Source organism: Amblyraja radiata, chromosome 5 (assembly GCF_010909765.2).
Source record: "Amblyraja radiata isolate CabotCenter1 chromosome 5, sAmbRad1.1.pri, whole genome shotgun sequence".
Classification (NCBI taxonomy): Eukaryota; Metazoa; Chordata; class Chondrichthyes; order Rajiformes; family Rajidae; genus Amblyraja; species Amblyraja radiata.
Genome location: NC_045960.1, coordinates 115,441,512 through 115,460,866, shown reverse-complemented (window position 1 = coordinate 115,460,866; position 19,355 = coordinate 115,441,512).

Genomic DNA, 19,355 nt, shown 5'->3' with positions numbered 1-19,355 from the left:
CTCATCATATACCTGTACACTGGAAATGGCTTGATTTTCTGCTGACTGGATAGCACGCAACACGAGCTTTTCACTGTAGATCGGTACACGTGACAATAAACTAAACTGAATAACTGAACTGAACATAGTACCTTCCCCCTCACCTCCATCAGGGATCACAGCCGTCCTTCCAAATGAGGCGGAGGTTCACGGTCACCTCATCTACCGCATACTGTATTCCTGGTGACGTCCGTTTACCATGCACTTTAGCTGCTGTTGACCCTTCAGCTCTCGCTTCTCTTTACCTTCATTTCACTTCGCTTTTGGAATTCTAAAGTTGGGTACGTGTCTCTCACTTGCCCCGACTTCCACATTTTTTTTCAGCGCAAAAATGCAACATTTTGGCGGTTTTTAACAGGTATGAAAGCAGGACTGCCAACATTGCGTGAGAGTTGGGAGTAAGAATTTTGCGAGAGACCAAGCCCGAGGGAGCATCGCGACCGGGGTGCCCCCTCCCATTGGTATGGAACATTTGCATTTTTCAGCTTGAAATTGTGCAATATGGTGCATACTGTAGCGAGTCTTATAACTTACACTTGAATGCAATATATATGCTTTAAATTGGATTGGAGCGTTTCTGAAAGGGGGAGGCTGTGCGATCAATGATCACTGGCCTTGGGGGTACCCGGTGAGGAAGTGGAGCAACCGAGTGGGGTGAGGGTGTGGAAGAAGGGTAGGAACGTTTTGAAATTTGCTGTATTAAAATCATGTTTTAGTGCACTGTAGTAGTATGAGGTTCAAGTGACAAATAAATTGTATTGTGTATGATTTCAATGTTTTTTGTATGAAGTATTTTTAAGAGGTAACTTTTTAAGAGGTAACTTTATCCACACAAAGGGTGATGGGTATATGGAATAAGCTGCCAGAGGAGGTAGTTGAGGCAGGGACTATCCCAACATTTAATAAAAAGTTAGACTGATACATGGATCGGACAGGTTTGGAGGTATGGACCAAAAGCAGGTAGCGTAGCTGGGACATGTTGGCGGGTGTGGGCAAGTTGCGTCGAAGGGCCTGTTTTCACACTGTATCACTCTATGACTACATTATACCTCCACCATGCATGAATGCTTCAAAATAGTAAGATTAAACTAGAACTTACCAGTTTGAAGTTTGATCTGTATTTTATGAGTAGTTACGATGAGGGATTACGTGAAGAACCCGCTCAGCACGCATGCGCTACATACTTCAAAGCAGCGGTGTGGAATCACAGATAGACACAGTTATTGAAGTAAACATAGTAAAGAAAAAGAGACATCAGTTTATCAGTTTGACCCATATTATTGAGGGTGGGAGCGGAGGGCACGTAATCCCTCATCGTAACTCCTCATAAAATACAGATCAAATTTCAAACTGGTAAGTTCTCGTTTAATCTTACTATTTTACTTCGCAGTCACGTGAGTGACTACGTGAAGACTTCAAAGCTCTGTGATTTCAAACCATGTAACAGGTATTACTTCACGCACTGCCAAAGTCCTTGAGGGAGGAAGTGTGTTATCGTAATCAACCAATGAATCTGTTTGTAGAAAAACACAATGGTATTTTTTAACAATAACAACAAAGAAATTAAATTGCTCCCCTGGGCTTCAATTAAATATTTGCAGTCTGTAAAATCTTTTCTGCAAATAAAACAGGTTTTGCCAATGGCTTGTTATAACATTTCTGAATGGTCTTTCCCCCGACCATCCTGCTGTAATCAGGATGTGGTCTATAGGCACGTCCATTCTTTTAGCCGTCGACGTGGATGCTGCCTGGTGGAATGAGATTTGTACATGTTAGTGTTTATCCCAGCAGCTTTTAGTACCTGCTTGAGCCATCTCGCAATGGTTTGGCTCGTCACCCGACCATAAGGTTTTGTATGACTGACCCACAAGGCTTTTCATCTCCCTCGAATATTTTGGTTGTGTCTATGTAGGATAGAAGGTGGGCCATGGCACATAACCATGGTTCTGGCAGGTAAGCCCGGAATTCCACGACTGGATTAGGTGTTCCTGGTCTGCTCTATTTGATCAGTCCCTCGATAACGACAGAGATCTGGTCTGGAGCTGTGAGCATGCTGTCCAGTCGCAATAGGTGTAGTGACTGGACCCTCTGTGCAGATACAAGTGCCATCAACATGAGTGTTTTGAGCATAGATTGTTCCAGGTTGAGGGATCTGGCTGGTGGCCATCCCCTGAGGTATGTCAAGACCACACTGACATCCCTTATATGGGTGTACCTTGGTCTAGGGGGTTAGAGTTGTAAATACCCTTCATTAGTTTGACAACCAGCGGGTGGGACCCCATGGCCTGTTGTACTGGAGCTGGTTTTAAATAGACAGGCAGTGTTGATGGCTCTGTAGCTGAGTCCTTCATCGTGGTGAAGGTTCGCTAGGAATTCCAGTACGTTGGTAACTGTTGCGGTTGAGTAGGTGGTCCCTGTATCCAAGCAGTACTTCTACCATTTTTTTGATGCTGGAGAAGTGCTGTTTTTTAGTGGATGTTCGGAGGGATGCTGACATGGTGTCGACGGTTTGTTCTGATAATCCCAGTCCCAGAAGTGGTTTGTGCAGAATCTGCAACCCAGGAGTTTGATTTTTTCATGGCACGGGTGGTTTGTGCCCGACACTGGGTGTTAATAACTCTGGGTCACTGGGGAATACCATCGGAGTTTTAACAACCATGTCATGGATTATTGGGGACCATGGCTGCGTAGGCCAGTCGGGTACTATCAAAATACCTGAAGCAGAGTCCATTTGTATTGTGCGTAGTCCCCGACTGATGAGGCAGAAGGGAGGAAATGCATAGAAGAATAATTTCCCCAATCCAGCGCAAACGCATCTACCGCTGCTGCCTCAGGGTCTGGTTCCCAAGTGACATACATAGGTACCTGGTGATTTAGCCTTGATGCAAATAAATCGATATCTGGCGTGCCATATTGCTTGATAACTTTTGCAAATTTTTGGGCTTTAACATCCATTCGATGTTGTCATTAAATTTACGTGACCTGGTGTCTGCCACTGTATTTAGCTTACCTGGCAGGTAAGTTGCTGATATCCAAATATGTCTTTCGACACACCATTGCCAAATTGTGTTGACCAACTTGTCGCATGATACCGATTTTATGCCGCCCATATGGTTAATGTAGAGCACCACCGTAGTATTATCTATTTGTAACCGTACATGCAAGTGATGCATATTTGATGCATATGCTTTTAAACCATAAAAGTCACCCAACATCTCTAGATAATTAATGCCCAGTGTAAGTGGTAATGATGACTCTGGGTTAGTCCATCTACTACCTGTGCTGGATATAGAGTTTGTTGCTCCCCAGCCTTGAGCACTGGCATCTGTTTGGATAACTAACGTAAGGTTAGTGATGATAATAGGGCTGAAACTGTGCCAAAAGTTTTTTGCCCACCACTGTAGTTCTGATATTGCTTTAGTGGGTAACTTTATGACACGATCATAATGACCTGTATGTTGTTTTGGTGCCTGTACCTTTGTTCTTTGTAAGTTTTGACAGTGCAAAGGTCCGAATTGTGTAGCCGGAAATGCAATACCATTTTCCCAATTACTCTGTTACTTGTCAAATAGTTGGTAGTTCGTTGACCATTAAATTGTTGCATGATTGTGCCAATTCAACTGTTTTGTCTCTTGGCAATGTTACAGTCACGTAGACTGAATTAATTGTGAAGCCCAAGTAGTCCATGATTGTAGATGGCTTCAACTTAGATTTATCTGGATGTAAGACAATCCCAGGGTTTCGAATAACTGTTTGGTAGCTGATACAGCTAACATAGTCAATTCCATGGTCTTGCCTATTATTTAAGATATCATCAAGATATGCCATGACAATATGTTTTTGTCTTCTGACTATTGCCAGAGCTGGTTTTACTATCTTGGTGAATGATCTTGGGCTGATGTGAACACATTGGGTAACACTTTAAACTGTCATAGCTGCCCCATCCAGGTAAATTTTAGGTATCTGCGATGATCCTTGTGAATGGTACTAAATAGTGAACATCTTTAAGATCAATGCTAGCCATGAAGTATCCTTTGGAAATTAGTTGTTTGGCAGTAACAACCGTTTCCATTTTGAAATGTATATACTTAACAAACATATTTAGTGATGTTAAGTCAATGATGATGCGACATACACCATCTTTTTTGGGTTTAGTGACGAATATTTGATACGAATTCCAAGGGTTCATGTTTTTCCATGATACCCTTTGTAATTAGTCTCACCAGTTCAGCTTGTCCCTCTCGTTTCTTTAACGGAGAGGGAAAATACCCTCTGGGGTGAATGTTGAACTGGTGGCAATTTTTCTAGTATGAATTGTATTTTGTATCCACTAATGCCATTGAGTATATACTGATCACTCGTGATAGACTCCCGTGCATCTTAAAACAGGTGTAATCTCCCCCCTGTTAGTATTAAGCCCCTATTTTCTATATGCTGGTAGGAACCAGATCCACCTACCTCCATGGTTATGGGTATTGTTCTGTTTCCTGCCGGTCCAACGAGTCTTGCACGATGTCTGGCGCATTTTCCATGGGGTCCGCTCTGGGCCCTGGTCTAAAAAAGACTTCCGGGGATAGAATGCGGACCCCGAGCTTTACACCAGTCCCATATGGTAGACGTCGACTGATGGACGCGATGGAGTGCTGCTGCTTAGGAATGATTGTTTTTGGTTTGCTCGTCCCGGGGCCTGCCCTCATGAGACCGAAAGTTTTTTAAAGCCTCTTCCATATCCTTCATATGGAAGAGGCTTTAAAACATATGGAAGATGCTTTAAACATGTTCCATTGTTTAAAAAGGGGTCTAAGAGTAAACCTAGCAATTATAGACCTGTTAGTTTGACGTCAGTGGTGGGCAAATTAATGGAAAGGATACTTAGAGATAATATATATCAGCATCTGGATAAACAGGGTCTGATTAGGAACAGTCAACATGGATTTGTGCCTGGAAGGTCATGTTTGACTAATCTTCTTGAATTTTTTGAAGAGGTTACTCGGGAAATTGATGAGGGAAAAGCAGTGGATGTGTATATATGGACTTCAGTAAGGCCTTTAACCATATAACCATATAACAATTTACAGCACGGAAACAGGCCATCTCGGCCCTACAAGTCCGTGCCGAACAACTTTTTTCCCTTAGTCCCACCTGCCTGCACTCATACCATAACCCTCCATTCCCTTCTCATCCATATGCCTATCCAATTTATTTTTAAATGATACCAACGAACCTGCCGCCGCCACTTCCACTGGAAGCTCATTCCACACCGCTACCACTCTCTGAGTAAAGAAGTTCCCCCTCATGTTACCCCTAAACTTCTGTCCCTTAATTCTGAAGTCGTGTCCTCTTGTTTGAATCTTCCCTATTCTCAAAGGGAAAAGCTTGATCACATCAACTCTGTCTATCCCTCTCATCATTTTAAAGACCTCTATCAAGTCCCCCCTTAACCTTCTGCGCTCCAGAGAATAAAGACCTAACTTATTCAACCTATCTCTGTAACTTAGTTGTTGAAACCCAGGCAACATTCTAGTAAATCTCCTCTGTACTCTCTCTATTTTGTTGACATCCTTCCTATAATTGGGCGACCAAAATTGTACACCATACTCCAGATTTGGTCTCACCAATGCCTTGTACAATTTTAACATTACATCCAAGGTACCTCAAGGAAGGTTGGTTAAGAAGGTTCAATGGTTGCATATTAATGGTGGCGTAGCAAGATGGATTCAACAGTGGCTGAATGGGAGATGCCAGAGAGTAATGGTGGATGGTTGTTTTTGTCAGGTTGGAGGCCAGTGACTAGTGGGGTGCCACAGGGATCTGTGTTGGGTCCACTGTTGTTTGTCATGTACATCAATGATCTGGATGATGGTGTGGTAAATTGGATTAGTAAGTATGCAGATGATACCAAGATAGGGGGTGTTGTGGATAATGAAGAGGATTTCCAAAGTCTACAGAGTGATTTAGGCCATTTGGAAGAATGGGCTGAAAGATGGTAGATGGAGTTTAATGCTGATAAATGTGAGGTGCTACACCTTGGCAGGACAAATCAAAATAGGACGTACATGGTAAATGGTAGGGAATTGAAGAATACAGTTGAACAGAGGGATCTGGGAATAACCGTGCATAGTTCCTTGAAGGTGGAATCTCATATAGATAGGGTGGTAAAGAAAGCTTTTGGTATGCTAGCCTTTATAAATCAGAGCATTGAGTATAGAAGCTGGGATGTAATGTTAAAATTGTACAAGGCATTGGTGAGACCAAATCTGGAGTATGGTGTACAATTTTGGTCGCCCAATTATAGGAAGGATGTCAACAAAATAGAGAGAGTACAGAGGAGATTTACTAGAATGTTGCCTGGGTTTCAAGAACTAAGTTATAGAGAAAGGTTGAATAAGTTAGGTCTTTATTCTCTGGAGCGCAAAAGGTTCAGGGGGGACTTGATAAAGGTCTTTAAAATGATGAGAGGGATAGACAGAGTTGATGTGGATCAGCTTTTCCCTTTGAGAATAGGGAAGATTCAAACAAGAGGACATGACTTCAGAATTAAGGGACAGCAGTTTAGGGGTAACATGAGGGGGAACTTCTTTACTCAGAGAGTGGTAGCTGTGTGGAATGAGCTTCCAGTGGAAGTGGTGGAGGCAGGTTCGTTGGTATCATTTAAAAGTAAATTGGATAGGCATATGGATGAGAAGGGAATGGAGGGTTATGGTATGAGTGCAGGCAGGTGGGACTAAGGGAAAAAAGATGTTCGGCACGGACTTGTAGGGCCGAGATGGCCTGTTTTCGTGCTGTAATTGTTATATGGTTATATGCTTTGTGAGGTTTTTGCCAAAGAGCAGTGGGTCTGGCTCAGTGGCTGGGGTATGCACAACCCTGCAAATTTAGGAATTTCTGGCAGGTTTTATGATTTGTTTACGAAGGTTGTGGTCATCTCCGTATTTGTCCACGGAACGAGCAAACGATGTGATGGCTGACGTCATGAGCATGAGGATCCGCTGCAGTTTTCTAAGGGCTTATTGACCACCTCTCCTGCCTTGTTGCTGCCCCTCCCCCCCCCCCCCCCAGATGGAACGCTCCTCGTGGAGTCGAGCGGGGGACAGGTTTGTCCAATAGCCTTTCTTCTCTGCCTGAAAGCAGAAGGCTCCCTGTGAAAGAAAACCCGACCTCAGCTTACCTGTAGCGGAAGCGCCTGACTCCCGATGCGGCCGCTGTTGCACTGCTGAACGTAATGACGCGCATGCGTGCTGAGCGGGCTCTTCACGTAGTCACTCACGTGACTCCGAAGTAAAATCAAGTGATCGAGTTTTATTGCCATATACTTAAGCATAGAAACATAGAAAATAGGTGCAGGAATAGGCCATTCGGCCCTTCGAGCCAGCATTGCCCTTCAATATGATCAAGGCTATTCATCTAAAATCAGTACCTCTTTCCTGTGTTTCCCCATATCCCTTGATGGCGTTAGCCCCAAGAACTAAATGTAACTCTCTCTTGAATTGGCCTGCACTGTCTTCTGTGGCAGAGAATTCCACAGATTCACAACTCTCTACATGAAGAAATTTTGTCCTCCATCTCAGTCCTAACTGCACCCCCCCCCCCCCCCCCCATGGTTCTGAACGCCCCCAACATCGGGAACATTTTTCCTGCAGTTACAGTAAGTGAAAATCAAGCAGGCAAGCAGGATGCTTTCTCCAACCACCCCCATTTGAAGTTCACTACCTTCCACCGTTTCTACCCAGTACTTGGTACTTACTTCCAGCAGCCACTGGTTGTCCTCCAGGATGCACCGAGCCGCAGCCTGACCCATGCCGGTCACCTGGGCAAATTCGACACAGAGACACTCTCTCTCTCCCCCCTCTCTTCAGCTCTCTCTCCTCTCAACCCCCCTCTCTCTCTCTCTCCCCCTCTATCTCTCCCCTCCCCCTCTTTCCCCTCTCCTCCCTCCCTCTCTCTCTCCGCTCACCCCCTCTCTCTCCCCTGTCTCTCCCTCTCACTCTCTCCCCTTCCCTCTCTTCTCTCTCCCCCCTCTTTCCCCCCTCTCCCCTCTCTCCCTCCCACCTCACTCTTCCCCCTCTCTCTTGTCCCCTCTCCCCCTCTCCCTCTCTCTCCCCTCTCTTTCCCCTAACTCTTTCACCCCTCTCTTTCCCCCAACTCTCTCCCCCCTCTCTCTCTCCCCCTCTCTTTCTTCTCTCTCACCCCCTCTTCTCTCTCCCCCTCTCTCCTCTCTCCCCCTCGCTTCCCCCAACCTCTTTCCCCCTCCCTCTCTATCTCCCCCTCTCTCCCCTCTCCACATACTCTCCCCTCCCTCTTTCCCCTCTCTCTCTGTCGTTCCTCTCACCTCTGTCTTCCCCCTCTCTCCTCTCTTCCCCATTTCTCCCTCCTACCTCAATCTTCCCCTTGCCCTCTCTCCCCTCTCTTTCTCCTGTCTCTATCTCTTTTTCTTTGCCCCCCTATCTCTCTTTCCCCTTATCTCTCTTTCTCCCCTCTCTCCCCCCTTCCTTTTCTCTCTCTCCCTTCACTACCCCCCCCCCCCCCCGTCTCTCCCTTCTCTCTCCCCACTGTCTCCCTGTCTCCTTCCCCTCTCTCTCTCTCTCTCTCTCCTCCTCCCTTTGAGAGCCTGTCCCTTCGGCACAGAGACTCTCGCGGCAGCGGCAGCGGTGCAACGCTTCCGACGCCTCCGACGGACCGGGACACTCGCACTGTCCGGAGTGCTCCATGGCCGGAGCTGCAGCGAGCGACACGCCGGCCCTGGCAAACACTCGTCCGTCCCGGCTCCCCGCATCTGTTCTGGCCGCTGGTTCTTCTCCCATCCCTCCCGCAGCCCCGGCTCTCCAACACCAGCGGACCATGCAGTTTCTCCGAGTTTAGAAATTTTCGTTGATCACAAAATTTCTCACCACTGAGCGTGAGAAATTTCTGATGAGCATGACGGCGTGAGAGTTTGCTTGAGGGCGTGAGTCTCACGCTCAAAGCGTGAGAGTTGGCAGCCCTGATGAATGTACGCGTTTCTTACATTAATAACATATACCGGAAGTTACGGATGTCCTCCAGATGGATTTGGCGGCTCCGTGCGTCAAGCCCTATGACCCAGTGACCTTACGTGCAACCCCCCTATTAACAACTCATGACTATTTCTCTCTCTTGGGCTGAGGGCGTCGATTAAAGTTTCACCTGATGTATTGGGTGAAAGAAGGGAAGAAACAGGTAGATAATCAGAGAGAAAAACATGTAAAAGGGGTTGGTTCATTGAAATCAAATCCACTTACAATATTGTTGGTCAGTAGATTAATAAAACATATATATTTAGTACCCTGTTGTTGTAGTTGGATAATTCACACGACCAGTAACATTCCTAAGAACCGAATGGAAAGATTGTGTTTATTCGAATGATGTGCTTGATGCTTCTAATACTCCAATTGAAATAAACCCAAATCGGTGTGGACAGAAAAGCTTGCTTTTAAACTCTGTCTGTGAATGTTCCTTTCTTTTTTTTTAAATCTTTTTATTGTTTTTTCCCCCCCAAAACCCCCCAAAATAAAACATAAAAAACCAGCAAAAAGAATAATGATAAACATAACAATGATATTGATACTTAGGGATCAGGATTACATTAATAACAGGTATAACCTAATATGAGACCAGTGTCAAAATACACTATGAATATAGACACCCGGTCTCTATGTAAATATAGTTCAATCTTTAAAAGGAAACTTATAAATGTAAAAAAAACACAAAGATAAAAAGACAAAAAGAAAAAGAAAAAAGGAAAAAACAAAACCCTCCTAAACTAAAGGAAAAAAATTTATAACAATAAAATAAGAATAAAAATAAAATAAATAAAAAAACAAAGCAAAGCAAAACCGAATCTGAACTGAGAATTTCAACAATTTATGTCTGTTTGTCGTCAAGTCCGTTCCACTCTATAGAGGTAAAATAATTTGTATAACTGTTAAAGAGGGAGCAATTTATGTTGTATGAAAGTGCTCAATAAATTTTCCCCAAATCTTATCCAATTTAACCAAGGGTTCAACAATGTCACTCCTGATTTTTTTTTCTAAATTTAAATATTATATCGTTTCAGAATACCACTGGAGTGTAGTCGGAGGGTTGGAGTCTTTCCATTAAAATAGAATAGATCTTCTGGCGATTAATGTGGTAAAAGCAATCAACCGATGGGCGGAGCGGGACAAATGAATAGAATCTAACATTGGCAGCCCAAAAATTGCAGTAATAGGACGAGGTTGTAAATCTATACCTAATACTACAGAAATCGTGTCCAATATTTTTCCAAAAGAGGGCAGGACCAAACCATATGGGTCAGTGAGGCCACTTCAGAGTTACATCTGCCACAGGTAATATTTATATGACCATAAAAACGAGCTAACTTGTGTTTTTACATATGAGCTCTGTGAACACACCTTGAATTGTATCAAAGCGTGTCTTGCACACATTGAAGAGGTATTAACTAATTGAAGAATCCTCTCCCATTTCTCTATAAAGAAATTTGGAGTTCTCATTCCCAGCCATTGTTAATTTTATCAAATGTATCTATTTGTAATTTGAAAATCAACTCATAAATAGTCATTATTAGTCCTTTTTGATAAGGGTTCAACTGTAAAAAAAAATCCAAAATTTCAGATTGATGTGGTAGCGGAAAAAATGGTAGAGTAGCCTTCAAAAAATGTCTAATCTGTAAATGTCTAAAAAAATGTGAATTAGGTAAGGGAGAGTTGTTCGAAAGACATAAAACAACCGTCCAAAAACAAATCAGGAAAAGCTACTAATCCCTTCCTCTTCCATAACAAAAATACTTGATCAGTACTAGATGGTTGGAAGAGAAAATTGGATAAAATTGGACTCGATAAGATAAAATCATTTAGTCCAAAAAACTTACGAAATTGAAACATTATTCAGAACGTATGTCTTATTATTGGGTTAGTCGTATACTTATTCAATCTCGTAATTGTAAAAGGTAACGAGGCCCCTAGAATAGAAGCCAATGATAGCCCTTGTAAGGAACCACGTTCTAGGTTTATCCATCCTGGGCATTGTGTATCTTCTAAATCTTTTGTCCAAAATGTTAAATAACGAACATTGACTGCCCAATAGTAGAGTCTAAGGTTTGGCAGTGCCAAACCACCATCTTTTTTTGATTTCTGGAAGTATTTTTTAACTAGTCTGGGATTTTTATTCAGCCATATATATGAAGAAATTTTGGAGTCTATAATATCAAAGAAAGAATTGGCAATAAAAATTGGTATCGTCTGAAATAAATACAGAAATGTAGTTAAAACTAGACCAAGTGCAGACCCGTTGGGTCTGTTCCCCCAACGTGCGGTTGTGGGGGGTGGGGGAGGCGGCATGCAGCATCACACACACTAACTATCCCCACCCCCCCCCCCCCACCGCACTCACACTAATTACCCACCTTGATATTATATTAATATTATTAATTTGCTCCTTTACCCCATAACCACCCTATCTACTGACGCATAGCCCCCAACTTGCAGTCACATCTAGAGAGAAGGGGGGTGTAAGTTATTGGGGGCAATCCTCCAAAATTATGGAAGAAATTCGATAAGGACATGGATAGTTTAAAAAGACAGATTTGCTGGCTGCAACGGAACCCCCCCCCCCCCCCCCCCCCAATCCACAGAAAGAATCAGTTTCAAGTTTCAAACCCGTCTGGCCTGTGGACTTGGACATCACACAACGGTGTGAACAGGAAAGGCTGAGACGGAGATAACGAGATTCTCTTGGATACACAAAGGAAGGAACCAAGCCTCAGCAGACGCTGGTAAACAGGCCAGCACAAGCACAATCACCATCGGGGATGATAACGATCAGGCTGAGGGATCATGACATCAGCAAACCCCTTATCATCGGAAGCCTATTGTTCATGCCAGATCGAAACTGGGAAACATCAAAAGAACCCCTTCTATCCAGAGGACCACCTGGGGGCTTCAAAGGAAGCTCAGGTATAAAAGCCGGTCAAGCCAGAACTCTCTCTCTCTTCCTGCTCTTCCTGCTCTGCTGGACAGCTCGTGGGCCTGCATCGACTTAGCTGTGAGTATCCTGGTGACCTGGTGAACTTCCCGAAATAGGATAGAGGTCGAGGGGGAGTAAAATTGTGTTAAAAGTAAGTTTTACGACGTGCCCGATAGTCTTCTGTCCATAGTCTTAGTTAAAGCATAAGTTTAGCCACGTATTGTGTATTGTTGGTGAGATTCGATTTCTCATTGTTTAATAAAGCCTGTAAATTTTAGACTTGCTTTGAGTCCATCTTGGTTTCTGTTTTCTCTGATCGGCACACTCTGGTCAATTCAACCTTTGTATCATATCCCACCATAATTCCGAGGTCTAGAACCTAGGGGAACCCCTTTTGTGGAGTAAAGGGAAACGCAAATCCCCTACAGATTGGCGACCGCGGCAGGACCTCGGTGGTTTGGGATATGTGATTTGCCAGAAGGGGTGAGAGAACGTAGCAAGATGGAGGAGAGAATCTCATCTTATCTGTTTAAAAAGATCAATCTCACCAAACAATGGGTGATAGCACTGTTGAGAGCAGAGCAGCCTGCAGAAGCTGCGGCTCAATGGACGGAAAGCAAAGCGTATAATAAAGGGCAGGAAAAGGCAGTTTGGTTAGCGTGCCTATCACAGCAGGTAGCAAAAATGCAGAGACAGGTAGATAGACTGGAAGAGCAACTGAGAGAAGCTAGGGCCAGTGCTGAAGAAATCGCTAGAGAAGGGGAAGTGCTATCTGAGGAATGCAGTAAAGCCAGGCAGTGTATCTTGCAGGCGAGGGAGTCCCACAGAAATGCCCAGGAATTCCTCCAATGCCAGGTGGTAGAGGCAAAGGAGAGGGAACGGAACGCCCAGGAACTCCTGGCTCAGAGTACACAGAAGTGCAGGGAGCTGGAGGGAAAGTTCCAAGATATACAAGCAGCATACAGGGTGGCCCGTAGCGAGCTAGGGGATAGTGATCACGGGCCTTGCCAGGCAAGGATAGCGCAGCTGGAGGAGACTCTGTCCAAGACTAGGGGACGGGTTCACCTGGTAGGACCAGGGGGGTCCCCCGGGGGCAGAGGGCTTCCCTCAGCAGATGATTCCCCAGGGGCAAAGGGGAATAGACCGCCTCCTGAGGCGCCGGGGATAGGTCCGGGTCGGCAGGTGGGGTTCGGGTTGTCCGGGGAGGGACAGGCCCAAGGAGGGGCGGGAGAGCACCCTCAGTTAGCGGCTTCCGCGCCATGTGTAGCACACCACGAGGTGGTGGGGTTACCGATCATGGTGGGAGAGCCGGGGGTAAAGGGGCAACAGCCCCGAGTAGGGCAGATGTGCCCGGTACGGCAAAGGAAATATGGTCCCCCGGTAGGGCAGGCAGATAGGGGGCCCATAGAGAGTGATATCATTCCCCATGGGGCACATGTGCTGAGGGGGATGGTGGCTCAGGTTCCCAAGTTAACCAGGGCAGGAGACCCATCATTGCATTTTATGGAGGTGCAGCAGGCAGCCGACATAAACGATTGCGATGAGGTAGAACGGGTAAAGCTGCTACTGATGACCCTAGATTCATACCTATGCAAGGCGGTGACCTCCAGGGAAGGGGGAAGACCTGAAACATGGGTAGCGGCACAGACAGCGGTTCTGGAGGCCATGGGGTTGAATCAGGGTAATCCTTTCACCAGGGTGGGGGAGACGAAGCAACAGGTAGCTGAGTCCCCGGACATGTTCGCAGACAGGCTGTGGGCAGTGTATGAGGGAGCGTGTGGGATGCCTTTAGATAGGCAGAATTTAGATGGGAGAACAGCTCACTGGCTGAAGACTCTGGTGGCGAATTGCCTCCCGCGAGTTAGGGCAAAGGCCGAGCACTGGTTCGACCCAGCTGACCCAAACCTTAACGAGGCGGAGGTGATCAGGAAGCTCACCCTTGCGTATCGCAATGGGGTGAGAAGTGAGGAGGAGCCCTTTAAGGGCAAGGTGCACGAAATAGTACCGGCACCCCCCAAAAGGAGGCAGTGGAAACAGGAAGGCAGCCAGACCTCTTCCGAGATGAGGCCGGTGTGCTACGGGTGTGGGAAGCCCGGGCACTACAAGAGGGAGTGCAGAAACCTAAGTAGAGCAGTGGGGGATAGGACCCCGGTAACAATAGATATAAAAGATCTAATTACCTATTTGCAGTCAAAGGCGGGAGGGTCCGGACAGGTAGCCATGGCAACAGGCCAGGGCGCGCCCGTATCCGCACCCCCGGCAACTTTATGACTGCCAGCGAAACAGCCCACATTCCTATGCCCATTAGAGTATGGCCCATGTGGGAGACCCTGGGTCAAGATGGAGGTCCAGGATGTGGTCGGGAGTTATCTGCTGGACATTGGTGCTTCCAGTACCATTGTCTACACGGCCAACCCCCGTACGTCCCCTCTATCTAGTAGGGCGCCCTATAGTCCACGGGGCGAGGGAAATCAGAGGGCGGATTGCTTGGCCAGGGAAGGAGCCAGGAGTGGGAAAGCATGGGATCCCCATGAGGAAGGACAGGTAGCTGCAGCCAGGGAGCAGCCTCAAGAAAAGGAGTCCATGGTCCAGGCACAAGACCCCATTTTAAAGGCTGCCTCAGCAGCCATTTGCAGGCAGGAGATGATAGAGGGACCGTATGGGGGTAAAGATCAAGAACAGACCCGGGTTGATGTGGAAACCGTAGGGGAGCCAGGCGAGTCCACAGGTAGTCAGCCTGAAGTAGCCGGCTGAGTTCCAGGGGGAGGACTGGAAGCAGCGGAGAAGGAGGCTGACTCCAGCCCTCCGCAGGCAGGTACCGTAGATTGCCTAAGAGAGGCAGAACTAGCAGAAACAGAGGAGATGGAGGTATCACCTCTGGTGTGGGAACCCCCGGTCAGACGTAGGAGTAACAGGGTCACTAAACCCCCAGTAAGGTGGTCTCCATCCCTAATTAAACCTAGGGCTAGGGCCGGCCACAGGAGGGCCGGGAAGGAGAGTGGCCGTAACAGGGCACTACAGAGTGCGGCTGGAGGGAGCCCAGTCTCCACAGGGAACGTAGGGGTAACTCAAAACCCCGTAGTGCAAAGGGAGGTGAGGGACAGTCAGGCCCCTCGACAGGAGGAGTTCTGGCCTGCACGGGTGGGCCCACCAGAGGGGTGGCCCCAGCGTGACGGGGACCAGTTATGAGTTGGCCACCCGGAGACGGGTGGCATTGTATATAGCATTGGTTTGTGTGTAAGTAGATGTAGTTAGCATAATTAGATATAGGGTTTTGTATAGCTACAGGGGAGTACAGGGACAGACAGTACGGGATCAAAGGGATGTGCTGTGGAAAAGTAGAACACAACAGACAATATCAAAACCCCAAATGCCATTATTAGGCAGATAGCTCTGTGGAGGCAAGGAGGTGTTTTGCTTTGTTTTCCAGATAAGTAGCCCCGCCGTATGGATGATGGCAACGATGTGCCTCCGGATGTGCGCGGCGCGTCGCGGGGACACGGAGGAGTCCCCGCATTGTGCCCCCGCGAGACGGAATTGTTATATCAGGCCCTGTTAAAAGACATGTTCCAGAAATTCCACAACCTGGATTTCGGGGACATAGACATAGAAGAGATGTACCGCGGGGGAGGGGATTTCACTTTGGGGTCCGGTAGGCAAAGACGAGGGGTGGTTAACGACGGGTTTACAGCATTTAACACGGGGACGTCTATTATTAATAGCATGGACAACGTTGAACTGGCCTTGCAGATCAATCAGTTGAAGGGCCAGTTACGAAAGGTTCTGGGGGAGGAAAATGCGGTGGTAGGATCGGGACTGCACGAAGAGGTGGCAATGACTCTACATCTAAAAGAAATCATAGCACAATTGGAGACACATGCAAAAACAATAAACGCTTTGATTAAAGAGGACCGGAATGCGTCCGATCAGGCTGCACAGAATGAGGTGTGTGGGCTGTATGGTGCGTGGTTGTTGGGGGAGGGGAGGAGCAACCTGGAAGACCTGAGTCAAGGTCGGGTCCCCTCCTGGATAAGCAACCAGCACCTAGCAGCGCTACACCCTTATAACAGCACTTTGAGTCCTTGTCAGCTTCGTGTGGCCTCCGAGGCTTACCCGGTACCGGTGGATTGCGGAAAATCCAATCACACCATAATGGGAGTGGTCGTAAGAATCCAGGTGATGGGAACCTCGGCACGACCAGCTCCTCTGTACCGAGTGGAGAACGTGGGAGTTGTTCGTGGGGGGGTCCATATTCGCTACGGGAAGGTCCCGCCCTATGTCATAGTGAGGGAGCAAGCTGTGACAGGCATTGACCTTTTGGGTTGTCGGAGCCGGGGAGCACAGGTAATCCTGTGTCCCCAGCACATGGGCGCTGACGCTAGGCATCAGTGTGGGTTCAGGACTGTTGGGGCACAGCCTATAAACTGTACCATGGAGGCGATGGCGGCAGACCATGTCCCTCCACAGGTGGCGTATATAGGCAGTGGGACGTACTGTGTCACCACAAGTGCCCAGCAGTATCAGCACGGATCACAGCTGTGGTGCCCGATACCGCACAGCAGCTTCTGCTTTAAACCCAGGGCAGAAGTCCATGTGGCACAGCAGCGAATATTACCCATCCCGGAACCTTCTTCGGTTCACCTCTCGGTACGAGAAATTGTAACTGACTTATTTAACTATGTTGCCCATTTTGGGTATGATATTCCCCCAGTGAATGAAAAATTAAAAGAGTTGCTGGTGGCGGTCGAGTTGTCGCACAAACACTTCTTCTCCCTGGAACAAAAGACTCTGGATATCGCCAGGGAGATCGAAGAGATCAAGTCTCCAAGTTGGAGGGACCTGGAGTCCTGGATCATAGTTCCAGCATGGGTCCGCATCGTGTCCCATGTTCTGATCATCTGCCAGATTATAATTGTGCTGTATTTGCTATGCATTTATTGCAAATTTAAAAGGCGGAGGAGGATGGCCAAATTACAACAGCTGGTAAATCGAACCGCCCGACGTCACCGTAACGACACCCCATCACTGTAAAATGTCTGTACTCTAGTGCAATAGTTTTTGTACATATGTTGTAATCCCTGCATTTTCAGGGAATGGTCGTGAGGGTACTGTATTCCAAAATTATGGAAGAAATTGGATAAGGACATGGATAGTTTAAAAAGACAGATTTGCTGGCTGCAACGGAACCCCCCCCCCCCCCCCCCCCCCCCCAATCCACAGAAAGAATCAGTTTGGATACACAAAGAAAGGAACCAAGGAACCAAGCCTCAGCAGACGCTGGTAAACAGGCCAGCACAAGCACAATCACCATCGGGGATGATAACGATCAGGCTGAGGGGTCATGACATCAGCAAACCCCTTATCATCGGAAGCCTATTGTTCATGCCAGATCGAAACTGGGAAACATCAAAAGAACCCCTTCTATCCAGAGGACCACCTGGGGACTTCAAAGGAAGCTCAGGTATAAAAGCCGAAGTCAAGCCAGAACTCTCTCTCTCTTCCTGCTCTTCCTGCTCTGCTGGACAGCTCGTGGGCCTGCATCGACTTAGCTGTGAGTATCCTGGTGACCTGGTGAACTTCCCGAAATAGGATAGAGGTCTAGGGGGAGTAAAATTGTGTTAAAAGTAAGTTTTACGACGTGCCCGATAGTCTTCTGTCCATAGTCTTAGTTAAAGCATAAGTTTAGCCACCTATTGTGTATTGTTGGTGAGATTCGATTTCTCATTGTTTAATAAAGCCTGTAAATTTTAGACTTGCTTTGAGTCCATCTTGGTTTCTGTTTTCTCTCATCGGCACACTCTGGTCAATTCAACCTTTGTATCATATCCCACCATAATTCCGAGGTCTAGAACCTAGGGGAATCCCTTTTGTGGAGTAAAGGGAAACGCAAAACCCCTACAGGGGGGGGGGGGGTCGTAGAGAGTGAGGGCAGACAGAGAAGGGGCAGAGACAGGGAGAGAGAGAGACACAGAGAGAGGGACAAGAGGGATAGGGCGGTGGGGAGGAGGAGAAGAGGGAGGGTGGGTGAGGGGGGAAAGGTGGGGGAGGAGAGAGAGAAGGTGAGTGAAGGGGGGACAGAGAGGGGGTGCTGAGAGGGGGGTGAGGTGGGGAGCAGGGGGAGGGAGGGTGGAGGGAAGAGGGTAGGGGGTGTGGAGGGGAGGGGTTTAGGGGAAGGGAGGCAGGGTGGGGGAGGAGATGGAGGGGAGGAGGGGAGAGAGAGAGGGGGAGGAGAGGGGGTAGGGGGGAGAGAAAGGGTGTGCTGAGAGGGGGGTGAGGGGAGGGGAGGGGGAGAGGTGGGGAATGGAGGGGGAGGGAGGTGGATGGGAGGAGGGTTTAGGGGAGGGATGGTGGGGGAGGGGAGAAAAAGAGGGGAGAGAGAGAGAGGGGGGGGGAGAGAGGAGGGGGATGAGAGGAGGGGGGGTGAGAGGAGGGGGGTGAGAGAAGAGGAGGAAAGGGGGAGAGGAGGAGGGGGGAGAGGAGGAGGGGGGAGACGGGGGAGGGGTGGAGAGGAGAGGGAGGGAGAGGAGAGGGGGGAGAGGAGAGAGAGGAGAGGGGGGAGAGGGGGGGAGGAGAGGGGGGAGAAGAGGGGGGGGAGAGGAGAAGGGGGGGAAGAGTCCGGTCCGGTTCGGAAAATAGCGCCGGTGAGACGGCAGCCTGTCGCGTACAGCTGTGTGTAGTGTATATTTATTTTAGTATTATATAGGATTATTAGTATGTATGCTTAGTTAGTATTTTAGTAGACTACATATAAGTGTTATAGCTACAACTATTGCGTGTTGTTGAGTTCTTAATCAAGACTTAATCAAGACTTAACCATACTATCTGGGGAACGGGAGTGGAGTGGAAATATGTGCCTGATATCGGCCAGACGGGCGGAGCAAACTGCCGTGATATATACCCGTCAGGAACTGCTAAGCCTGGTACATGGTTCAATATTCGGGACTCGACATGACATATCGAGGGAACTCTTACGGAGGAGACATCGGGGAACGCGTGCGGGGGTGAAGAGAAACAAGAGGAGGTTGACGAGAACATGGAGAGAGACTTTTAAACCAGCCCTTCCATCTATCACCATGGGATATGTTCGCTGTCTAACGAACAAATTAGACGAATTAGAAACCCTGGTCAGGTACCAGAAAGTGTACCGGGAGAGCAGCATTGTTAGCCTGACAGAGACGTGGCTGACGGAACGCACGCCCGATTCTTTGATCAGTTTCACCGGCTTCAGGTCGATACGAGCGGACAGGGACACCGGAGCGAGCGGTAAGCAGAAAGGTGGGGGGCTTTTACTGCTCGTCAATAACAAGTGGTGTAACCCTAATCACGCTACTATCAAA